We start from the raw sequence: 23,687 nt of genomic DNA on the forward strand, positions 1-23,687 counted from the left end.
CAAGCAGGTTCTGCTACATCACCACAATAAAATTACCAAATTCAGGGAATTAACACTGTCATACTACTATTATCTATTACACAATCCATATTTAAATGACATCAACTGCCCCAGCAAAGTTCTTTTGAGTTCCTCAACCCCATCTACTACTTCCCTGCCCCAGAATACAATCCAGGATTCACAATGTGTTCATTGTTATTTAGTCTCTTCAACCTAGAGGAGTTCCTCATTGTCATTCTTATTCTGGACATTTTTGTGGTTATTGATATTCATAACCAAATAGCCCTCCAAATAATATTGCTTCTACTGAGAAAAACAGCATATAAGAATGTCCATTTATTCATATATTACTAACATAAACATTAATATTCTTGTTCATCTTTCTAATCTGAAAATCACAATATAAATTTTTTTCTTTAAATATTTATTTCTTAGATTACAAGTGAAGCTGAATATTTTTTCATATATGTATAACCATTTTTCGCCTCTTTCTTCATTAATTACTTGTTCATATATTTTGCTTATCCTATAGGGGACTTTGTCTCATTTGTCTCTTTATTGATTTATAAGTATTGTATACTCTTTATATAACAGAAATCCTAATGTTTTGCCGACAAAAAATTTTTCCCAAGTCATTTATGGTGCTTGATAAATAGAAACTTTTTATTTTTATGTAGTGATATATAATCAGTTTTCTTTTAGTTACTTTTGCCTTTGGAATTGGGTTTGGCAAAATCTTCCCACCCCAATATTATCTGAATATCATTCTAAATTTTTATCTAATTATTTTATAACTTTTTTTTACATTTATGTTTAAGCATTATAAAATATATTTTGTTATCTAACCTATATTTTCACAAAATTTAATCAATTAGTCTATCTCTATTTTCCCACTGATTTGGAATGCCAACTTTATTTTATATTAAATACTGACCAAAATAAATGCATGTCCAAATTCAGTATTTTAGAAGAAACAGGAATCAGAATTCTAAACTAGAAGAAACCTTAGAAATCATAGGATACCATCCATTAATGCAGATAAAAGAAAATATACATTTATCTGATGACTCAAAACTGGTAATAAAAATTTTAAAGGAGGTTAAGATTGTTTTTTGTTTTGTTTCATTTTAGCTGGGACCTCACAGATAATAATTTAGTAATATCCATGAGCGAAGGGGTAGAGGCAATTTTATTTGCTTTTCCTTTTTATATTTCAAATAAGCCATATAGAAATTAGTTTGTTTACTCATCTAAGTTCACTTTTACTTTCAAATCCCCAGACTTAAAATTTTGATAAAAAGAGTGGAAGTTTCTGTAGCATCCATTAGCAAGATATCTAATAGGTGTGGACCACAGCCTACTACCCATGTACCCTTTATATTACGTAAGATAGCATGTTCGTTGCCAAACATACGTTTTAGAAATTAAATGATTTTTAGTGTAAATGTATTTAATGAAACTAGCAAATTTAGACTTGTTTAAATGTCAGTAAAATATTAAGTACCATGTGTTTTGTGCCAAGCAGTTAAAATTGTTTTTGGAAGAATATGAAATTAATTGTTCAAAAAAAAGAGAGAGACTTTAGTGACTTAAAGTACTTCACAACAATGTTATCAGTTAATGCATCTCTTGGCAATTATTAAACTCTAGGGAACAGCATGGATATTCCTATCAAGTCTGGAAAGACACTAATGGGGAGGAGAATGGACTGTGCTTGCATTTACATGTGGGCATAAGCCCAGAGAAACGTGAAGGAAGAAAACATAAAAACACCCTCAGGCTCAATGCCTGGGGCAGATACACTGTGCAGCCACTAAAGTCTCCAATAGCACCATTTCCTTCATTAATCCAATGTTTTATTCCTTTACTTTCTTTTGTATTTTTGGATGCTTTTCAATTTTAAGGACAGCTAGAGTTTTAAAAATCCATATGCATTACTTACTTCTTAGGTTATTAACTCAAATCCATGATTAGTAAGAAAGTCATATTAAGGTCAAAAATGTGTGGCAGAGTTTGGGTTACTTGAATATGTAAGTTATTAATTATAATAACAGAAAAAACACTAAAAAAACACTAAAAATCACGAAGCACTTGTTGCCAGGCACTGTTCTAAGCATTTTACAATTACTATTTTATTTAATCCTTCAAATCATCTTATAAGATATTTGCTAATTTTGTCTCCACTTTACAGATGAGAAGACTGAGGCAGGGTGAAGTTCAATAACTATTTTAGTTTTAACCTGATGGAAAACTTTTTACTTTCCTGGCTTGGGAAATGCAGCTATTGAATGTAATTGCACTTCTTAAAATGTCTCAATATCATAAATGCCTACATTACTTTTTAAAATATAAATGATAATTGTACTGAAAGTATCAGCAGGTAAAGGAAGATACGGGCAGGACTAAATCCAGATTTTTGTTTGTTTTGCTTTGTTTCATTTTTGCCTTGTTTTTAGTTTTGATTTTCTAGTAGATATCTGAGTGAAGTCTCAGTCTATAAAATTGATTAAAGGAGAAAAAATAGATATAGATACTTGAAGAATCTGAATAGTCAGTTGCCAGTTAATCTAGATGAGTCACATTTTGAATGAGGGCAGAAAAATTGCCCATCTCCTGGAGGATGGAGGTGAGAAGTAGAAGTCCCAGTGCAGCACAAGGGATGTGGAGAGGTGAGAATGTTTCCCAGTGAAAGGTTGGAGAAAGTGGTTTGTGCCAAAGAACACTTTGCTCTACATTCTGTTTCTGCCATTAACTACATTGACACTACCGCCTCCTAAGGAGCAATACGAGCTGCGGCTCCTTCAGAATCCAGGGATGTCTTCTTGAAACCATAAGGAAGGGCTTTGGCTGATGGCTTAGCCAAAAATGTATGATTGTAAGAGTTCAAGATAGTCACCGCCACAAGGTCAAAGAACCTAAATTATCAGGTTTGCCAGCTGAAATTAGTATTTGATCCAATGTTTTAATTTATTACCATATCACCTAGGTCATGTTGTTAAGTGTTCCTGTGAAAACCATGGTGTGGTTATATTATTTCACTAATATAATCACAAAGTCTCTGCTTTAAAACAGTGCGTATACTGTGATTAAGCTAAGGAAGAATTGTATAGTTTAGGACAAGGGAGGTTTTGTAAAGGACTAGTAGGAAACAATGGACTATGGTGAGGTTGAGAGGGACCAGAAAAGTCTCCTCCTCCACATTCTGTCTCCCACTGAAAGCTCCATAGATCCTCTTTTGGTTAAGGCTCAGCATGTGAACGTTAAGAGGTAAATAGTATGTTGGGGAAGGAAAAGAAGAAATGGAAAGAGTTAACGTTAGCTGAGCACCTTCGACCAACTAGGCCTAGGGACTGTGAAGATCTCCACAGATCCTCACAACACCCTGTAAAGGAGGTGGCGTTATCTCTATTTTAGAGGTGAAGAAAAGAAATTTCATAATGAGGTTAAATAACTTGTACGTTCATACTGCTGTCAAGTAGTAGAGACAGGATTCAAACTCGGGTCTTTCTGTATTCTGAGTTTACATACACTTACATCAGCTTTAGAGCCATTGTTTAAATAGTTTATCAACTAGCTTAGCTACCTAGCAAAATCCAGTAAAAATGGTCATGGATAAGACAGATACATTTCGGTCACTATGGGATAGAAAGCATATGAGAAGAGGGGAGAAAGCAGTGGGATTGGTATTAAGTTTTCAACCTTTCTTAGAAGAAGCAGTTATGGATTTCCCTCCTTAAAGAAAAATATTCTAATCTTCTCTGGAATGCCAATTCAACTTTGGTTCATATTAATATGCATTCCAATTCAACTTTGGTTTGTAATAATATGCAGATATTATGGGTACACTATATATAAGTGAACAAAAAACCCTGTAGAAATAGGACAGATTAGTAACAATTCTACATTTTCCTGTGTCTCTTTCTTCTTTTTTTTTTCTTTACAGAAGTACACTTTCTTTCAAAATTATTTTTGTTGCGGGAACAAAGAACTGAATGAAACTATTGAAATGATTCTAGCCTTGTAATGCTAGGAAAGATGCCCACCAACATGTTCTGTTCTAGAAAGTGAGACAACTGTGTAACATTTTATCAGTTTAATTACCAACTCCATTTAAACAGAACTCCCTGGGGAAGGTAGAATTTGAATCTTTACAGTGTACAATTATCTTCACCCAGTCAGTGCATAAAATGAACTACACTGTTCCCGGTTCTCAGTTCAAAAATTTTTTTAAATGTTGTAAGATATAAACACAGCATGTGAGCAAACATTGTTTGCTGCTGGATTGTTCAAAAATGTATTCACACAAACAATTGTTGGGATAATTATTAATGCTAAAAATATTCAAAGTTGCAGTGACTCTGCATTTGAAGTCTAGTATGTGTCATTTGTTTTATTCATGATAAACAGATCATTTAGTTGGAAAAATCCCATCTGCTTAGATATATCTCTTATTATTTATGAGAACCATGTTTAGGAATGCAGGCAGCACATGTGCATAATTAATCCTGAAGAGAATTAGACATTGTTTGATTCACAGCTGAATGCAATTAGCATTAGGAAGTTTACATATGTTGGCAATAACACAGATTAGCAACTAAAGTGCTTGTTAAAAAATTTAACCTGAGGCTGCTGGAGCAGACCTCTCTTAATGATGCTTTAAATGTTGTTGATGAAGTAATAATCAATTTTGTTTTATAAATAGTAAATCAAGAATTTAGGTCTAATTAGCAGTGCTACAGATCGCTTCACTTACATATCAGATGTACTTGTGATGTGTGCTATGAACTTTCTCGGAGTCTTGTGTGCAAACAGTTGTTATGGGAAAGACGTGAACCTTTCTGGAAAAAAAGAAATCATTTTCCAGCTAGAGAAGAGTGAGGCATCTACCTTTTGGAAGGACTTCATTGGAGATGTTTAGCAGGAGAGCTCTGTCTTTGTCTCTCAGCAGCTTTTAATTGCGAGAGAGAGAAAGAGAGAGAGAGGGAGGGAGGGAGGGAGGGAGAGCGAGAGAGAGGGAGAGAGGGAGAGAGAGAGGGAGGGAGGGAGGGAAACAATGCCCTTTCTTCGCAAGCAGAGCCATTAGGCAGCTTTACAGACTGTGAAACAGAGTCATCTAATGGGAAGGGAGGAGAGAATGAAACTGATGAAAATGAGGCCGAATGTAAAATTGAGCTATAATTGTTTGTACTTCAACTTTGAGAAGTTCACCATTAATTAAAACGTTTCTGCACCACTCATCACCAGACTGGCAAGAAGGAGGCAAGGCTGTCTGTGAGGCAGCCCTGGATCCTTCAGGAAAGCAAGCAAGGCCTTTAAGGAGGGAGGAAACATCTCTAGCACACAAAGGCTGTAGAGTCACCAGAATGCAGGGTGGTCAACCTCACGTGACACTTCTCACACAGCCCTCAGATAGGATTCTGGCTCTTCCTGTGCCTCATTATAAATTAGTATTGTAAGTTTTCAGAATCAGTGGGGATATAGACACAATTTATTTAGGAAACATTTACCCTATTTCATAGAGTCTGTCTCACATTTCTTTTTTCACATTTTAACATCTCTGAAATGTGGGTGCCTCTCACAATGATGCCATCCTAGAGTTAACTGACAACTTTCTTTCTTAAAATAATGGATTTTTTTCCATAAAATAATATGAATAGCATCTTAGCTTCCATTAAATATAGAACTGAATACCTCTTCTGTACCAGGCACTGTGCTAAGGATGAGGAATAAATGAGATAGAATAGAATACAAAAGGAGTATAATAAAGGTATGTACAATGAACATGCTTGAGATTGAACTTGCAGAATGCTAACTGCATTTACTTAGTGGCTTAACAAGTATACGAACATGAAGTCTTGTAACAGGGTCATGCATTAACACCCAGTGTCATTATAGTGACTCTTTTCTGGATGATAAACAAAGTCAGTGGATGGATGTAGAATGTAAGCTCTGTGGGCGCAGGGAGTTTTGTCTGTTTGTTCACTGCAGTGTTCCTATCACTGAGAACAGTGCTTGGCACATGGAGTCACTCAATAATTACTCATTGAATGAAGACCAAACCAGGCCAAGGGTTGGCTTTGCCCTGGGAGCAAAGATAGTTTGTTTTTTTGTGTGTTTTTTTTTTTTTGCAGTACGCGGGCCTCCCACTGTTGTGGCCTCTCCCGTTGCGGAGCACAGGCTCCGGACGCGCAGGCTCAGCGGCCATGGCTCACGGGCCCAGCTGCTCCGCAGCATGTGGGATCTTCCTGGACCGGGGCACGAACCCGCGTCCCCTGCATCAGCAGGCGGACTCCCAACTACTGCGCCACCAGGGAAGCCCGCAAAGATAGTTTTTATACTTGTAAATGGTTGAAAACAAAAATCAAAGGAAGAGTAATATTTTACGGCATACTAAAAGGGCAGAAAGTTCAAATTTCCGTGTGTGTAAATAAAGTTTTATTGGCACACGTCCACACTCATTCACATTTTGTGTGTGACTGTTTTCTCACTACAAAGGCAGAGCTGAGTTGTTGTAAAAGTGACCTTGGGGCCTACAAAGCCTAAAATATTTACTATTTACAGAATAGTAAGATATTGGCACCTACAGAAAAGGTTTGCTTAGCCTGAGACTAAGCTATTGTTGTCAGAGAGATAAGCTCTCAGGAGATCAGGTCCAGCCCAGGAGTCCTGTGTTCTCACCAATTCCTGCTCATGGAATCACCTCCTGTTCCTCAGCCCACTGGTTGAGGAAGCTTGAGCATCATCACTGATTGCATATGTGATGACAGGGAAGCTGAACTCCATTCCCAGCCCCCTCACATACATCCCCTGCAATTGCCCCTTGACCTTCATAAAATTAAATTAATTTTGGCTCTCCTAGTAGAAATGCAGAAGCTGAATTGTATATTTAAAGCTTCATGATAATACCTCCTGGTGCATGTTCCAATTTGGTGCAACTTGAATCCATTTAGCTTCTATCCAAGAAGGCCGGTTATAGAAAGAAACTACCAGCTGAATTTCATTATCAAAATACTGTGTGTTATGTGGTCTTCAGAGGCAAACCTGGGGGAGTGTTGCACTTTTAATTAAAGATGATCAGTTCTGAAGGTCCTCTCCTCATTCACATCTGCTCTGTGCTAGATGTTTTCACTTGGCCACTGAGAGTACAATGATCATAAAAGAATCACAAAGCATGGACAGACAGGCAGGGAGCCAACACAGTCTGAGAGTATCTGAGATCAGGGCAATGTTGCAAGTGAATCAGCTGTTCAAACGTGGTTCCCCTGGACCTTGGTCCAGTCACTGACAGTACATAGAAAGTAACCTTTAAAGGGAAGGCATATAGGCATGGGTAGAGAAAGGACATTTGTTCATTGTAATGCTCTAAGTTCTCGTCCCCCTTTCACCTCTCAGCGGCACAACCTGCTAGAGACAGGAGCTTATTCTTCATGCAAACAGAGATACAACTATCCCGTGATTACAGGCTTGCAAATCTCTAAGCACCATCACCCAGTACCACACACTTATCACCCATAAATATTTTAGTATAAATTAGTAAGATCAGAACTCTCTAAGAACACAGAGCTGAGAAAAGAAACAGGATTGCAAACAAAATTTTTGAAAAGCTCGATCAAATGTCAAAGTTGAGGGCATGGGGTGTTGTCAACAGGCCAAATCTACAGTCATTTGTTGGGAAGCTGTTGAGTAATCAACACGTACCTAGAAAGAGATGCTAAAACTTGGAGGAAGAACATTTGTTATAGAGACTACTAAGTGCCCAGTACCCATTTCCCCTTCTGCCTTTTAGTTACACACACACACACACACACACACACAGAGTTTTAGCGGGGAATGTGTCAACCCACTAGATAGTTTCTCACCTTCCTTATTGTTAAGTGTGCCCATGTGTCTAAATTCTGGCCAATGAGAAGTGAACAGAGATAATATTTGCAGTTTCTATACCACACCCCTTAAAGGAGGCTTCTTATTCTCCACTGTATCTCTTTTCTCCTTCCTGTGTGCAAGAACAAGGATATGGTACTGGTAATCTAGGGTATTAATCTGCTAATCGACAGGCTGGATGCCTTAAACAACAGAAATATATTTTCTCACAGTTCAGGAAGCTAGAAGTCCAAGATCAAGGTGCCATCAGGTTTGGTTTCTGGTGAGGGCTCTCTTTCTCACTTGTAGATAGCTGCCGTCTCACCGAGTCCTCACATGGCCCTTCCTGTGTGCACATAGAGAGAGAGAGAGAGAGAGAGATCTGGTGTCTCTTCCTCTTTTTATAAGGACGCTAGTCCTATGGGATTAAGGCCCCATTTCATTTAAACTTTACTACTTTCTTATAGGCCCTATCTCCAAATACAGTCACATTAGGTGTTAGAACTTCAACATAGGAGTTTGGGGAGGGGTACAAGTCAGTCCATAAGAGCCAGCTTTGATGAATCCCCTGGGTGATGGCGAAGCACCATGATGGAAGACACCTGGGTCCTGGATGACTTCTTAACGTAGAAATAGAAGTGTGGAACCTCTTTGGACTGCCCACCCCCCTCAGGACTGTTCTCTCTCAGCTACTGGGTTTCTGGATGTGTTTGTTATAGCAGCTGTATCTTAACTAACAGAGTGTGAGAGAAGAGAGCCAAAAGATCCTCTCTCTTACTTTACAACTCGGCTTGGAGAAAAAAAACAGAACAGGTCATCCATCATCTTATCTGAAACTCTTTTTGAATGTGCTTTGACTCCATTTAATACTAATCTAATTATATTTAAATAGGCAAATGCTTAGAAATCACAGTCTCATCTTCATGTAACAACTCTCTATCTAATCTGTTGCAGTAGAATTAGTTTTGGTCCTAATTTGTGATAGATGTGGAACTACCAAAGGTATAAATTCAGATATTTATATTAATTATGTTTCTCGCCAAGATCATGTTGCCAACTTGAAAGACTGTGCTCATTTTTTAAAATAGATACCTCTGTAAAAATACAATAATTTGTGATGAAATTAAAGGACTTCATGAAAACTCCTTCTTTAGAATCCTTACAAAAGAAGGGAGTTATTGGGTTTCTTTTTGGAATAATAGAATCTTCTAAAAGTAGGTTACGGTGGTGGTTGTATAATTCTGTGGACATACTAAAAACCACTGAACTGTATTCTTTAAATGGGTGAATTACATACATGTAATATGTGGGAAAACTAAGTGAAAAACTCTACAACTTTAGAATTATATTTTAGGAATAAAAAATGCATGAGGGGCACTAAGAAAACCAAGTCAGCCTTTGCTCTGGTATACAGTTATCCTGGTGGAGCCAAACAGCTCTGTGTATCTGGAAAAAGGGATACCAGAGGGGCCCTGTGGCATGCATGGGAGCTGTACTGAAAGCCAACGTTTCCCCACAGAGGTCACTAGCTTAAACATGTAATCTCCAGAAGACAAGAGACATGTAGCAATGGGGGTCTTGGAACCTACACAATCTATGTTCTGCCTTCAGACAGGTCCCTCACACGATGGACGCAACACCCACACACAATCCCACAAACTCCCCCCCCACACACACATCTTGTTTATTTGGTTCCCTAGGTTTTTTTTCTTGGAGATGAATATTAATTAAATACTTTTATCAAACCAGTTGAATTAATTGGCCCCTTCTATACTTTATTCTGAATTTGATACTTCTGAATAAATGAAAGCCTTATGTCTTTGCGGGGGGGCGGAAATCCTCAGTCCCAAGCAACGATTTAGTTGTAGGGATTGTTGAGACTCATGTCTTCTTAACCTAAGTATCTAGTTTGCCTTCACCTGTATGTTTATTCTTTTTTATCAATGTTGGTGTAAGTCACGATTGGAGCATCTTAGAAAGTTTCGTAATTTTCACGTTTCACTTCTAGCTTAATTCCTTTTCTTATGTCTTCTCTAGGTCTAGAGAACAGTGGGTCATTATTTTTCTGTACGGTTCTTGAACTGTGGGTACTGTGAGACCTTTCTCTTGGCTAATAATCCTGTTCCTTTGCTTAAACTTTCCTTTATAACTTTTATTTCTCAACCCTTTAACAACTTTCATTGAGGCCCTCAGTTGACATAAATAGTCATTTTCACTTTTTTTTTCCTCTGCATGATGATTTGAAACAGTATTTCTAAGAAAAAAATTAACATACCTTTAAATGGTTTTACACTATGCGCATTACAAGGTCTAAAGAAATATACTCCCAAGGTTCAAGAAGACTGGTAATTACTTTTGAAAACTTAGACTCAACTATGTAGCTCCAGAAAATGGGATAAAATAAAACATGTGCGTTTTATTTGTCTGAACAAAAAGATTTGCCATGATAATTACAATTTGGCAAGTCTATTGTGAGGCCCCTGGGGTGGAAAAAAAAACCCCTACAGCCTATATGGGGTAATAGAAACAAGAGCAATAACCAGCATGGGATATTATAGGCAGAAAAAGTCACTCAAAAAACTAAGTCCTCCTTTCTTTAACAAAATTACAAAATTAGTAGGTGAAAGAAAATTATTTAGTTTAATGCACCTGGTCAGCCATAAAGCTTTCAATAAAGTTTTACCTCGAAATGCAATTCCAATTATCTTATGAAAAAAGAAGAATAACTTTTGAGACAACTAAAACCTTTTACCTGATAAAGTGCCTACCAAAGCTTTTGAAGCCTAATATCAGGCAAGGGAATATGAGAAGTGGGCTTGCTTCACTGTTTAGAGAACAAGAGGATACATGTGGCATAGCTGCAGCTACCTCTCCCTACTGACCTTCCCCTCAAAGACCAGAGCTTTAGTCTCTGGGGGGAAAAAAAAGCACCAGAAATGTGAGAGTCCAGGACATCAAGCATTTTTGAGGGTAGACATAATGCAGGGGGTCACATGATCATGTGACCCCCCTGGGACCAGCTCCCTCCCCTGGGACCCCCAGGGTGTCATGCCTGCAGCCAATCTTACACCCACATACCCAACCGCAGGAGATATAGAGGAGTCTTGTCTGGAGAAAATAAAGAACTCCAGTAAAAAGACCCATAGACTCTGACATTTAAAGATCTTCTCACATAAATATCCATGTTGAAAATCTTTCCCATACACTAAGAGATGTCATCCAGTTTTTCTTTTTCAATTTGTAAATGTACTTCTTTAGTTTGAATGAACAGCCAAGGAACACCAAATATTTGAGGAGTCTCCAGTACAAAATACAGAGTGACACAAATAAGGAGAGTAAACTGGGAGAAAATGGAGACAATAAAAAGCACCAAAGAAAACTTTTATAAGCTATTATTATTATCCTGATTGATGAGAGAAGATATCACACCTAGAAGAAACAGGGTGTTATTAAGAAAAGGAATAATCAAAGAACAAGGACTATTAGAATTTAAAATATGATTACTGGAAAATATTTTCAGAAGGTATGGAAGATAGTGTCAAGGAAATGCCCAGAGTGGAAAAATAAGACAAATCCTATAGGAGAGGAAAAAATAGAGAATAAATTTAAGAGATACAAAATACAGAAATAAAGTGTTGGTGAAAGTCCAGATTGAAACATCTTACCAAGTTTCATAATTTCCTAAAGAAAATACAGGTGACAAAATCCATCGAGAAGCATTCCACAGGACTGAAGATCGTATGTCTCCAAATGGAAAGGGCCAACTAGGGACCAAGCAGAGGAGAGAAGCATCTTCACGAAAGCAGATTGTTAGGAACTTTCAGAAAAACAGGAATAAAAAAAGATCCTAAGAACTTCTTAAAGAATAGAAGCAAGTCATGGAGAAATGCTTAAGAGCATATTGAAATTCTTAAAAGCGACCCTGATCTCCAGAAGACTGTGGCTCGATGCCTACAAAATTTCATTATGAAGGGGTTTCAAAGTTATCAATCATATGTGAAGGTAGACATCCTCAGATAGTCAATATATAAAATAAATAAATGTGTTTCCTATGCACTCTTTCTTAGGAAAGTGGTAGAAGATATGCTTAGAAATACAGGAGAAAAAAAACAAGAAAGAAGATCCAGGAATCAAGGGTTCAAGTACAGGAAACCAGCACAGGCAGAGACCAAATATGTCAGCTATGTACCACCCAGAAAGAATGTAGGTTAGAGTGAGAGGTGGAGGGCTGGTGGGGGGTGGAGGTGGGGTAGTACTGCTTAGTGTTTTAGTGTGTTTCAACACTTAGAAAAAACACTCCCATATTTTGGGAGTATTTATTTTAAAAACGACTTCATACCAAATATAAATGAAAAATAGTTATAGAAAAAGAAGCAAGGAAATAATGATGCAGTACTCATGCTGGGAAAAACAAGAAGCTTTATTAGAAGAGAAATGTAATCAAAAGTCATTTTCTGGCCCCAAAGTGAAAAATATTTGTGTAACAATAGTTGTGTTAACACTGATTGTTACCTTAACCAGAAAATTGTAATTTAACTATATCGAGAGATTGGGAGAGATCGTAAGAGAGAGGTAAATTCTATACTTCCAAAACTAAAAGTCAGTATACTATTTCTACAATTATTAAAATAAGAAATGGATATATATTATATATGGAGATAGATATGAACTTGGGAATTCTGGTACATATATATCTAATATATATGTAGGATATATATAATATATGTGAGTTTCAGAAGCACCTTAAAGGTATTGAAAGTGGTTGTCTTTACAGAGCAGAATAATTAGGTGTTATAGTAAGGACTGTTGGATTGTGTGTTGTAAGCCTTTGAGCACTACATGCATTTATTATTTTCAGAAAGTTGAACACAATTAAAATCATAAATATAGTACTTATAAGAATAAGTAGGTTTAGAAGATTACACAGAGTTCTTTCCAATTCAGTCAAACTAACTGGTTAGGTTAAGTAGTTACCTTTATCTTTTGACTGGTCAGTGTTTTATTTTTTAATTAAAAAAATTTTTTTGAAGTTTCTGGGAACTGGACATTAAGTAGAACCTCTTGGACAAATTCAGACTTGCAGTTACAATAGGTACATAGATTAGGTGACAATTTGTAAAGTGCTCTTTATAAATATGATGTCATCTTATTAGTTTATATGCACAGAATTTTATATGTTTTACTTGGTTTCCTCAAGTGATTTTGTTTGGCATGTATAGAAATACATATCTCAGTTAAAAAATTAAAACCATATAAAATCCCTGAAGGTATTAGAGGGGTATACTGTTCATCTAAAACTTTATGTCTGTATATTTTATGGCTTCACATCTCTACCCAAGACTTTTCGCCTTCAAATTTTCTTCCCCCTTTTTGATTCCTGTTCCTTTTTGCCCACATGGTGACTCTAAATTTCTCCCAGGCTCTTTAGGACCTCATGTAGCTACCGAGGGCAATTATGGCTGAAAGATACTAAGCTGAAAGGAGCTTCAAGAAATGCTGCGAAGCACCAGTCACTGCAAACTCTGAAAGGCACTGTTGGCTCTCGACCTCATGAAGATAAACTTCCCACAAATAGTCTGAGTTGAATATGGACCAAGGCTGGTAGGCATTCAGTATGGACTTGGTGTCTGCAGGAGTCGAAGCAAAAAAAAATAAAATGAGTAAACAGTCACTCAACTTTGTCAAAAATGAGAATTTTCACCAAGAATTGTATGATACAGTACAAAATCTAAGTACACACAAGCAGCTGGTCTATTCACAAAAACCAATAGAGAAAAACATCAAACTGGTTATTTGGCAAGTGGAAAAAAATAATAACCAAAAAGAAAAAAAGTTTCGCTCAGTTCTTTTACTTCACAGTTTTGTTGCATTCTCAGTTCAAACATTGTAAAAATAAACTGCTTTGCCTCAGCTTTTGGAAATACCTGTTTCTGTGTTATTTTTGATGACTTAAAAGGGAGCATACCATTCTGAATTTCACAGTGACCGATGTGTTTGTACCACGAAGAGAATCTTTTATTTCAGGAAGCAGCCAAAAGCAATTAAGGAAGACTGTATTCATCCCAGTAGAATACACCCTGTTAAACTAATTGGAACATTATACACTACAATCTTGGCAAAATGTACCAACTATGAAGAGGTGTCACCGTCTTAATAATTCTATGATGGCCATAGGAGGACAAACAGGTGTTGTTGACAAGTGTTTGATCTTCATAAGTCTGCCACTGTGACAAACTACAAACTATATTTTATCCTCTACTTCTGTGATCCTTCACCCAGATAAGAACCAACACCTGGCATCTTTTCAAATTTTCTTTTTTTTTTTTTCCTTTTACATCAGTGGCAAAAGTTAAAAAGGTAACATGAAAAGAAAGATGAAACAGGAATACCGTTCAAATTGAAGGACTGTAGTTTCAAGTTTCAATCCTGTATCAAAACATCTCCGCCTTATCTTCTTTTCCAGTCATCACAAATGATGAGTATAAAGAGATACACAAACATCAGTACAATGCTGTGTGTGTACTGCAATCCAAAAATCACAGCCACAAAATTATACCTGACATATCAAAAACCGACAGTCACATCCTCAAGATTTCCTCCTCTCATTCCCATGGACCTTCTTGATTAATAAATCTGACACATAAAAAGCATCCATATGACTAAAGTGCCAGTTACTGGAAAGACCGTTTTGATCTATTTCTCAACTTTTAGAAGAAATATTCTCTTTTGCATGAATACAGGATCCGTTCACTCACTGCCAGCTTTCAAATGACCACCTCTTGAAGTTTAATTTTAAGTTTTAAATAAATATTGTATGCATGCAGAATAATTACGATGCTCTAGAGAGATACTGTATAATGACATTGATTCTTTTTTATCTGAAAATGCCAAGCCCTTAAGGCGCAAAGTCTGCGTTTGCTACAGATGTGGGAAGGTTCACTCCATGTGTTAAATTTCAGAAGGAGTATGCATGGCACTTTCATTAAAACGCTAGCGGTATTTCCTGAGTAAACTCCAATTTTCATGAGTTTAAAACTTTTTTCCGTAAGACTCATCTGGTCTAAGCTACAGAAAGGAACTCACTGGCCTTCAAATGAATGTTTTATATACATACATATATATATATATTTAAATGCACAAAACATTTCTTCATTCTGAAAATGAACGAGTCTAATAAAATTTAGTTTGTGGATATACGAAAATCCTTTTCACAGTCATCCATCATGTTGCATAGTATTTTACAAATACACCTGCATGTTGCTCTTTAAAGACTAAAATGTTTGTTAGGCTTGCGTCTATATCTGGTATCACAGTACCCTACCAAACTCCATGGATATTATCATGCATATTTTTCACATATTTAGAAACATGATGAAAATAAGGCAAGGATCAGAGATAGATATTAGCATTATATCTTGCCTTCCATGTTCTCTGTGGGGATTCCTTGAAAAATTATATTTTATTTAAATATAACCACACTCATAACATAGCAGCCATACGCATACGTTAAGAAGGATGATTCTACGTTAAGAACATACACAGATTCAAGAACCTGTTTAAATATGTTGGCTCATCAAAATATTTTGGTAAAATCAGACAAAAAAACTTAAAAATATTGTCAATTTTTTAACAGTCAAATGTTATTTGACATAAATTTTCTCAGAAGTTATTTTTGATCAATAGCTTATAGGGGCTGATACCTTCCAAGGCATCATCAGCAAGTCTCAATGCTCTTCTTTCAACATGTTTCTAAATCTGACTGTTGCCCATCAACTCCAGGCTACCATCCTGGCCTGGCCGTAACTGTCTGTCACCTGGACCACTGTTGTAGTTTCTAATGATCTTGCTGCTCCCAAACTGGCTCCTGGTAACACTACAGTCATAGTTCTGCGTGGCAGCCAGAGTTAATTCTTTCAAAACAGAAATCAGATAGTTTCACTCTCTACACACAACCCTCTAGTGGATCTAGATGATCCTTAGACTAGAATAAAACACATCCTGCTCTCTGCCCCCACTAAACCTCTCCACTGCCCCCTCCCCCCGGCATATTCTCCAACTTCGTACCCCATCATTTCTCCTTCCTTCACTCTGCTCTGGTCAAGGCTACATTTACTTCCTTCAATGAGGAAAGCGCCTTGCCTCAAGGTCTTTGAACTTGCTGATCCTTGAATATTTTCTCCCATATTTTTCATGACTCCCTCCTTCCTTCCCTTCAACAAAGAATTCTTCCCTGAACACCCTTTTCAAAATGCCGCTCTTCACACTCTGTTTCTTTCTTCTGCTTTCTTTTTCTTCATTGTGTTTATTACTATCTGAACTGAAGTTATTTGTACATGTGTTTATGGTGAATCTTGATCACCATAAGCTCTGTGAGGCCTGGGACTTTCTCTGTCCTACTTGTTGCCATTTTTCCAGGACCTAAAATAGTACCTAAGCAATGAAAATAAAGGAATGGATATGTGAATGAATGTAGAGGAGGTAAATGGCTGATCTTTGATTTGATATATTTTTATTTTCAGACATGTTAGGTTGGTTTATATGTGAACACTTAGCTAGAGGCTCATTTGTCCATGCCCATGAGTGCTGGCATATATCATCTCAAACATAGTTTTTTTTTTTTTTTGGCTGCTCTGGGTCGTGTTCAGCACACAAGATCTTCATTGCAACGTGCGGATCTATAGTGGTGGCATGCAGGTTCTTTAGTTACGGCACGCAGGTTCTTTAGTTGCCGCATGCAGGCTCTTTTAGTTGTGGCATGTGGGCTCTTAGTTGCAGCATGCAGGATCTAGTTCCCTGACCAGCGGACCGAACCCAGGCCCCCTGCATTGGGAGCATGAAGTCTTAACCACTGCACAACCAGGGAAGTCTCATATCATCTCAAACTTTTGATTGCCACATTTGAAGTTCTCTGCTGTACCTATGAAACTTGCCACAGGTGCTTCTTTCAACTTTCTCTATAGTGGTATAATTTACTCACTTGAAATACTACAGTCTAACAGATATATATATATATATATATATATATATATATATATATGAATCAAACATTTCAAAGCATGGACATAATGTAAGTAATGCAAAAATTCTGATTCTGCCCTTTTCTTCTGAGCCCCACAATTATGTATGCAACTGAGGTATGAGCTTTAAGGATTTTCTGTCTTTGAAGAATGTTTCTAAATATATTTCTCACAATTTCTCTAATCTACCTCCTGCCCTATAGAACTGACCACTCTCTTCTTTTCTACATAACTATTATAATAATAGTTCCCATTACACTGAGTTACAATTACAAAATCTATGTACCTCTCTGAACTGTCTCTGAGCAACTTGTAACTAGCATATTTTACTATTACAATGTCCAGTACCTAACAAATATCGAATAAATATTTGCTGAGTTAATGAATAAACGAATGAATGAATGTATATTCTCTTTCCATGTACTTTAGTAAGTTGGAATTTTTGGCAACTGATTAAAAAAACACACTTTTAAAAGAGTTATTCATAAATCAAATGTATATAAAATCAGAATTGTTTTATTTCCTTTAAAGATAAATCCATTATTCTCATTCATATTCAAGCTTTCTACATGTATTTTTTTTCTTTTGAACATCCCTTTCTTTCTAATTTATTCTGTATCCATTTAGTTAATGCTGATTATAATTAATTGTTTTGATCTTCATGTAGATGTCACACGGACTTTTATAGACATTCCATTATAATTAAACATACATTAATGGACATTTAAAGCATGCAACCATTTTTTAATAAAGCTTATATCTGTGATCCACTGCTGGTGAAATGACCCAATAATATATCAGAACAGTAGTTTGTAATTTTGATAGAGAACACACTTGGCTTTCAAGTTTTTAAATCAAGGCGCTTTTCCAGTTGAATACCAAATGCATTGCACAGATTCTCTTTACGTATGAGTATTATCTATTGTCATGGGCAGATTTAAGTGTAGTGCTGAGGGCAGCCTAACTAGATTAAGTCTGTAGTTATTGCCCAGACATATATTAAAAAATTATGTTAAACTGCTGTTGGAAAATTTAAAAATAAGTTTTAATCCACTGTCAGGTAAATTTTATTTCTAACTTGACCTTTTTTTTCTGTCTTTTTAAAAATAATTTTATCTCCTTGCTATCATTAAAAAGACTTACTTGGTATTTGTTCAAAAATTCTTCATACGTTCTATCTCAGGATTTTCCATCGATGTCTTAGACTGGCCTAAGGTCCTACAGAGGTGTTCAGCATTTCACATTATAGCCACAGAGGCTTCACTCATGTCTCTTTTATACATGGGAGGTCTGCCTAAAGTTTCTTCTAGTCTTGCAACTAGAGTTTTCAAACTTTTACTCTACTATTTGATAATGTTTTTAGTCATCATTTCATAAAATTTTGGAAGGAGTATTTTGGCTTGTGACTATGCATTTCATATAATAAAGTCATATTTCATTTGGTAAAGATTTTTTATCTTTCATTATAGACTGTTTAGTAAATATCATCATAAGTTTTATAGAACCCATAGAAACTGAGTGCCTGTTAGAGTCTAAATGCATTCCCTTCCTTCCTTTGGAAAAAGCTACTTCAATAACCAGTTTTCTTTAATTGTCAGATAGATGAGTTCCAATGTAAGGAGTGTTCTTAGAGAATAAGAAGAGATCACAGATATTGATTACATCCAACTTCCAGTTTCAGAAAAAAAACAAAAAACCTACGTTAAACTGTCAGTAAACACTGTTTCTAGAAAACCAGACTTCATTTGCATTATAGGAAAAAGACATTTGTTTTAATTTCTTTTATGAAATCCCCACAGGGATTGGTTCACATTGACTGACGTGATCTTGCTGTGAAAGGAATATGGGCGCCTTTTGACAAAATCATCCTGGAAATGATGCGAACTTGACATGTCTTACCTTCTCTTCTCTGGAATCCTTCAGTACACTAGTAACCAATCAGTCTGAGTGGTCTCAGTTGACACTGAGTCTAAAAATTAGGAATACTTTTTATATATAAATTATATATATATAATATATATACCTAAATATGAATTATATAAATTTTGTCTATCTTTCTACCTATTTATCATCGATACATACTGATGATATAAATGAAAGATATGCTTATTCCACTTTTCAGGGGATCTGTTTACCTATACCTAGGGGAGCGGTGCATGGTAGAAAGAGTAGGGATTCTGAAGGTAGACCTACGTCTAGTTGCATACGTACATCTTCCTCCTGTTGTGTGACTTTGGAGAGTTCATCTAATTTCCCTGAGTGTTAGTTTCCTCATCCATGACGAGTGGACAGTAAAGTATTCTTATGATCCTTAAATTGATTAATGTATTTTCTGACTCTCTCATGGTCGAGGTATGAGTTGGGGGCTGATGAAATTGGTGAAGTCATTGTGGAGGTGGTTAGTAGCTGTGGGGCTGAATTATAGTGCAGAGGGGTTATCTCACTGGAGCGTGGCTCGAGATGTTTGCATTTCTTGATCCAATTATCAAGCACGTGATTAAGCCAGGAGGAGAAAGCCATCGTTTCAGGATGAAATTAGTATTATAATGTCCCCAGATACTTCTTTCTGAATATAGGATGCTGAACTGTGTATTTATTTCTTTAAAATATAAGCCCCCAAAATGGCTACAAGTAAAAATGTACTCGCTTTTCCTAAAATAAAAGGCCAACTTAAAAAAAACAAAAAACTCGGCATGTTTGACTCGATGTAGAGTATAATTTTCCATAAGCTTGGAGAACAACCTTCACAAATTTATTTAATTTATCTATCCAGTTTTGTTGAAACTGGAATGTTGACAGGGTCTTACTCCCAGGTGCCTAGAGGGACATTTCTAAAACTGTGAAGACAGCATATCTATATTTATAATAGGAAGTGTGAAATCTCCAGTATTTTTTTAAGATTTTGAGCGCAGTCTCTAGTTGAGCTGCAGAGCTTAGTTTCTAAAACAAAATTGCCCATGGAAATGCTTATTGATAAGCAAGAGCATGTGAGGATAAAGATAGAAATCAGCCATCAGCTAGAGGGTGTGCTCAGTTTTTGACCAATCTTACTAGTTTCAATGATTCTCTCTTCTCAGGTGTCCAGGGCCTACATCAAAGTCCTCCTCACAAATATTTTCTCAACTAGCTCTATTCAGTGTGCTGTTTTATAATCACCTATGCTACCTCCCCACCTCCATCACAGACTAATTCTCCTGAGACTATTTTTCTCATGGATTGTGTTTGCTACCAGGAATAACTAGTTTATGTGATTCCTTTCCCAACTAATGCAGTTAATTGTAGTGAATCTCCATAAGAAAATGGCCAGTGTTCCCAGTTTTAGTTTTCATTGGAAAAATAATTTGGAGCAAGACCAAAATTTGAGAAGTAAAGTCTTTAATTATACCAAATCCACCATCCTCTAGATTCACTCAGTTCTTTAATAAGACACAGGTGATATTTCTTCCCTATGATCCCCATATCTTCTGTTGCAGAAGAATCAGTGGGCTATCTATTTCTCTTGCCTACTACCCACCTTAAATGCAACCAGTGGTCTATGAAACTGTCAGCTGGAAAAAGGGTGAGCAGTCAAATATTGCAGTCATGACAAGGAGGCATAAGGTTGTATTCAGGGTTTGTCTTCAAGGATCATTTAGGTACATGTAGTGTCTGAAGGCTTTAGGAGGGACTAAATGATTTGTAACTTTATGCTTTCTCCTTATGGAAATACAACCTTAAAAACACTTATCTGAAAAAACTGCTATTTTTCCTCCAAGGGAGCCATCCCTGTCAACTCATGAAAAGAATCAGATCAATTCGGTTACCTGCATAAAGATTACTTACTTTATGTCATGAATTTTTACCATTAACCAAGCTGTTTGTCCCTTAGCACTTTAGTCCATTAAGAATTTATTCTACCAATTTTCTTCCATGGGGGAGAAAAACTGAACAGCTATTTCCTAAGAACCTTCTCTTTCTGTTGTACTTCCAAGGAATTGATACCTATTGCTGAAATATCTGTATAATTTATCAGAGGAGACTGAAAAAGAGGAGATATGGAAGTTGCTTCTAAAAATAGAGTTATAGCTTGTCTGCTACATTCACTATCACTTTCAAAAGTAGAGCCAAGTTTAAAATAGAATAAACATTAGAATCAGATAGACCTGGACTTAATACATTGTCTACTTAGTAGCTGTGTGGCCTTGGAGAAGTTACTTTTAACTTCTGTGCCTCTCAGTTTCCACATCTTTAAAATGGAAATATAAATCACTATTTCTCAGGAGTTCCAAGAGGCACTGAAGTCAATGATGTGCCTGGCATGTAGTAAGCAATTTGTAAATGTCAAGTTTCTTCCCACTCTCACCACCCCACCCCATCCCACCCCCGCTGCCCTGAGTCTAATGCTAATTAATTGACAACAACTAAGTACACTTAATGTTTAAATTTGCAAAGGAGTCTAGTGATTTTCAGTTACAAGTTGAAATCACAAATTATTTTATAACCAATTTAGTGTCAGTCATAATATTCTAACAATTAGTGTCCCATGTTCACAAGATTTTATTTTAGACGTCTTCTAAACTATTCCACAGGATATGTATGGGAAAATATTCTGAACTTTATGTTAGCTCAGTTCAGATGGATTTATGCTGCAACTGCCTCCATTTTGGCTTTTTCTCTGGATCACTGCAATGACCTCCTGGAAGGGTTCGTTGATGACAGTCAATACCATCATTTTCATCCTGTCCACTAGAACCATCCTCTGTATTAATTATCCAAGACATGTTATCATCTTTCTATTTTGCCCAAAACCCTTCCACGGCTTCCCACTAGCAGAAGATTAGAGTCTGAACCCTCTTGGTATTTTAAAATGTGGTTTTTCAGCCTTCCTTTTCTATCTAACTGACCCAATACTCACATTCTCCCATATAGCCACATAAATAACCAAACACCTACACTAACCTACTCACAGTGCTGCAAACTCAAAACATGCTTTTATTCTCACTACCACTGTACACACAGTTCCTTTGGTATAAAAGTCCACTTTTGCATTCCTTCCCTGGTCCCATTTCTGTTCAGTGCAACCAAGTTAATTGTCTGCAAAAACAGACAAAAATATGTCAATACCCTTCAGGGGAGTATAATCAAATCCAGAGTCTCCAAAACAGAACATTACAGTATCCAGGATATAATCCAAAAATAGGAAGAACAGGAAAATAGGACCCATCCTCAAAAGAAAAGATATTCCATGAAAACTGAATCTGAGATAACTCATATATGGGAATTAGCAGATAGAATTTTAAATCGGTGGTCATAATACCATTCAATATCATAAAAAGTATGTCTACAATGAATTAAATATATAAAGAAGCTCTGCAGTATATAGAAATTATTTTAAAAGAACCAAATGGAAAAACTATATAAAATATGTGAAATCAATCAGGCTTTTCCAGAAATCTTACCTAGATTCCCATATTTTAGTTAACATTAACCTTCTCCTATTCATAGATTGATATTTGTACTTCCATTGTAGCAATTTGTGATCAGTTTTCTATGATTTCTTTATATACATCTCTATCTCTCTGATTGTACGTTCCTGGCGTCATTCATTCAAGACCACCTTCCAGGGCTTCCCTGGTGGTGCAGTAGTTAAAAATCCGCCTGCTAATGCAGGGGACATGGGTTCGATCCCTAGTCCGGGAAGATCCCACATGCTGCGGAGCAACAAAGCCTGTGAGCCGCAACTACTGAGCCTGTGCTCTAGAGCTCACAAGCCACCACTACCAAGCCCATGTGCCACAGCTACTGAAGCCCGCGCGCCTAGAGCCTGTGCTCGGCAACAAGAGAAGCCGCAGCAGTGAGAAGCCCCCACACCTCAGTGGAGGGTAGCCCCTGCTCGCCGCAACTAGAGAAAGCCCGCGCACAGCAACAAAGACCCAACACAACCCCCCCCCCCAAAAAAAGACCACCTTCCAGCAAGAGAAACCTAGTATGGACTCTGAATTGACAACATTGTGAAATTGGGCACTGGAGTCAGACAGACCTGTGTTTGAATTACGTCTCCAAACAACATTAACCCATCTAAGGCTCAGTTTCCACATCTGTAAAACCACAAAAATAAAATGGACTTGTGAAAATTAGTCGAGATAATGTATAGGAAGCACTTGGCACTTTTATTCATTTATTCTACAAGATGTTATTGAACATCCACTATGGATCAGGCACTCTGTGAGGTACTACAGATAGAGCAGTCATGAGGACATGTAAGATCCCTACCTTCTTTTTTTTTTTAATTTATTTTATTGAAGTATAGTTGATTTACAATGTTGTGTTGATTTCTACTGTACAGCAGTGATTCAGTCATATAAATATATATACATATATATTTATATATATTTATATATATATTTATATATTTATATATATATATATATACACATATACACATTCATTTTCATATTCTTTTCATTATGGTTTATCACAGGATACTGAATATAGTTCCCTGCACTATACAGTAGGACTTCATCACTTATCCATCCCCTGTACAATAGTTTGAATCTGCCAAACTACCTACCTTCTTAAAATTTAGAAGTGGGAGAGGGGAGAGAGACATTAAACAAGTAAAAAAAATAAAATTACTCTATATTTCATAAATCCTATGAAGGAAATAAACAGACACTAACTGGATGAAAGGAGCAAATTCAAAAACAGTTCAATGAACGGTGGTTATTGTGCTATTATTATATCTTTTGGTTGTTCCCCACAGCACTACACCTATGCTTTGCACAAAGTATATGCTTAGTGAACATTTTTAAAATTTACTTTCTTGAGGCT

The sequence above is a fragment of the Delphinapterus leucas genome, chromosome 9, assembly GCF_059928025.1.
Source record: "Delphinapterus leucas isolate spDelLeu-1000000601 "Yukka" chromosome 9, BTC_Dleu_Yukka2, whole genome shotgun sequence".
NCBI classification, from domain to species: domain Eukaryota; kingdom Metazoa; phylum Chordata; class Mammalia; order Artiodactyla; family Monodontidae; genus Delphinapterus; species Delphinapterus leucas.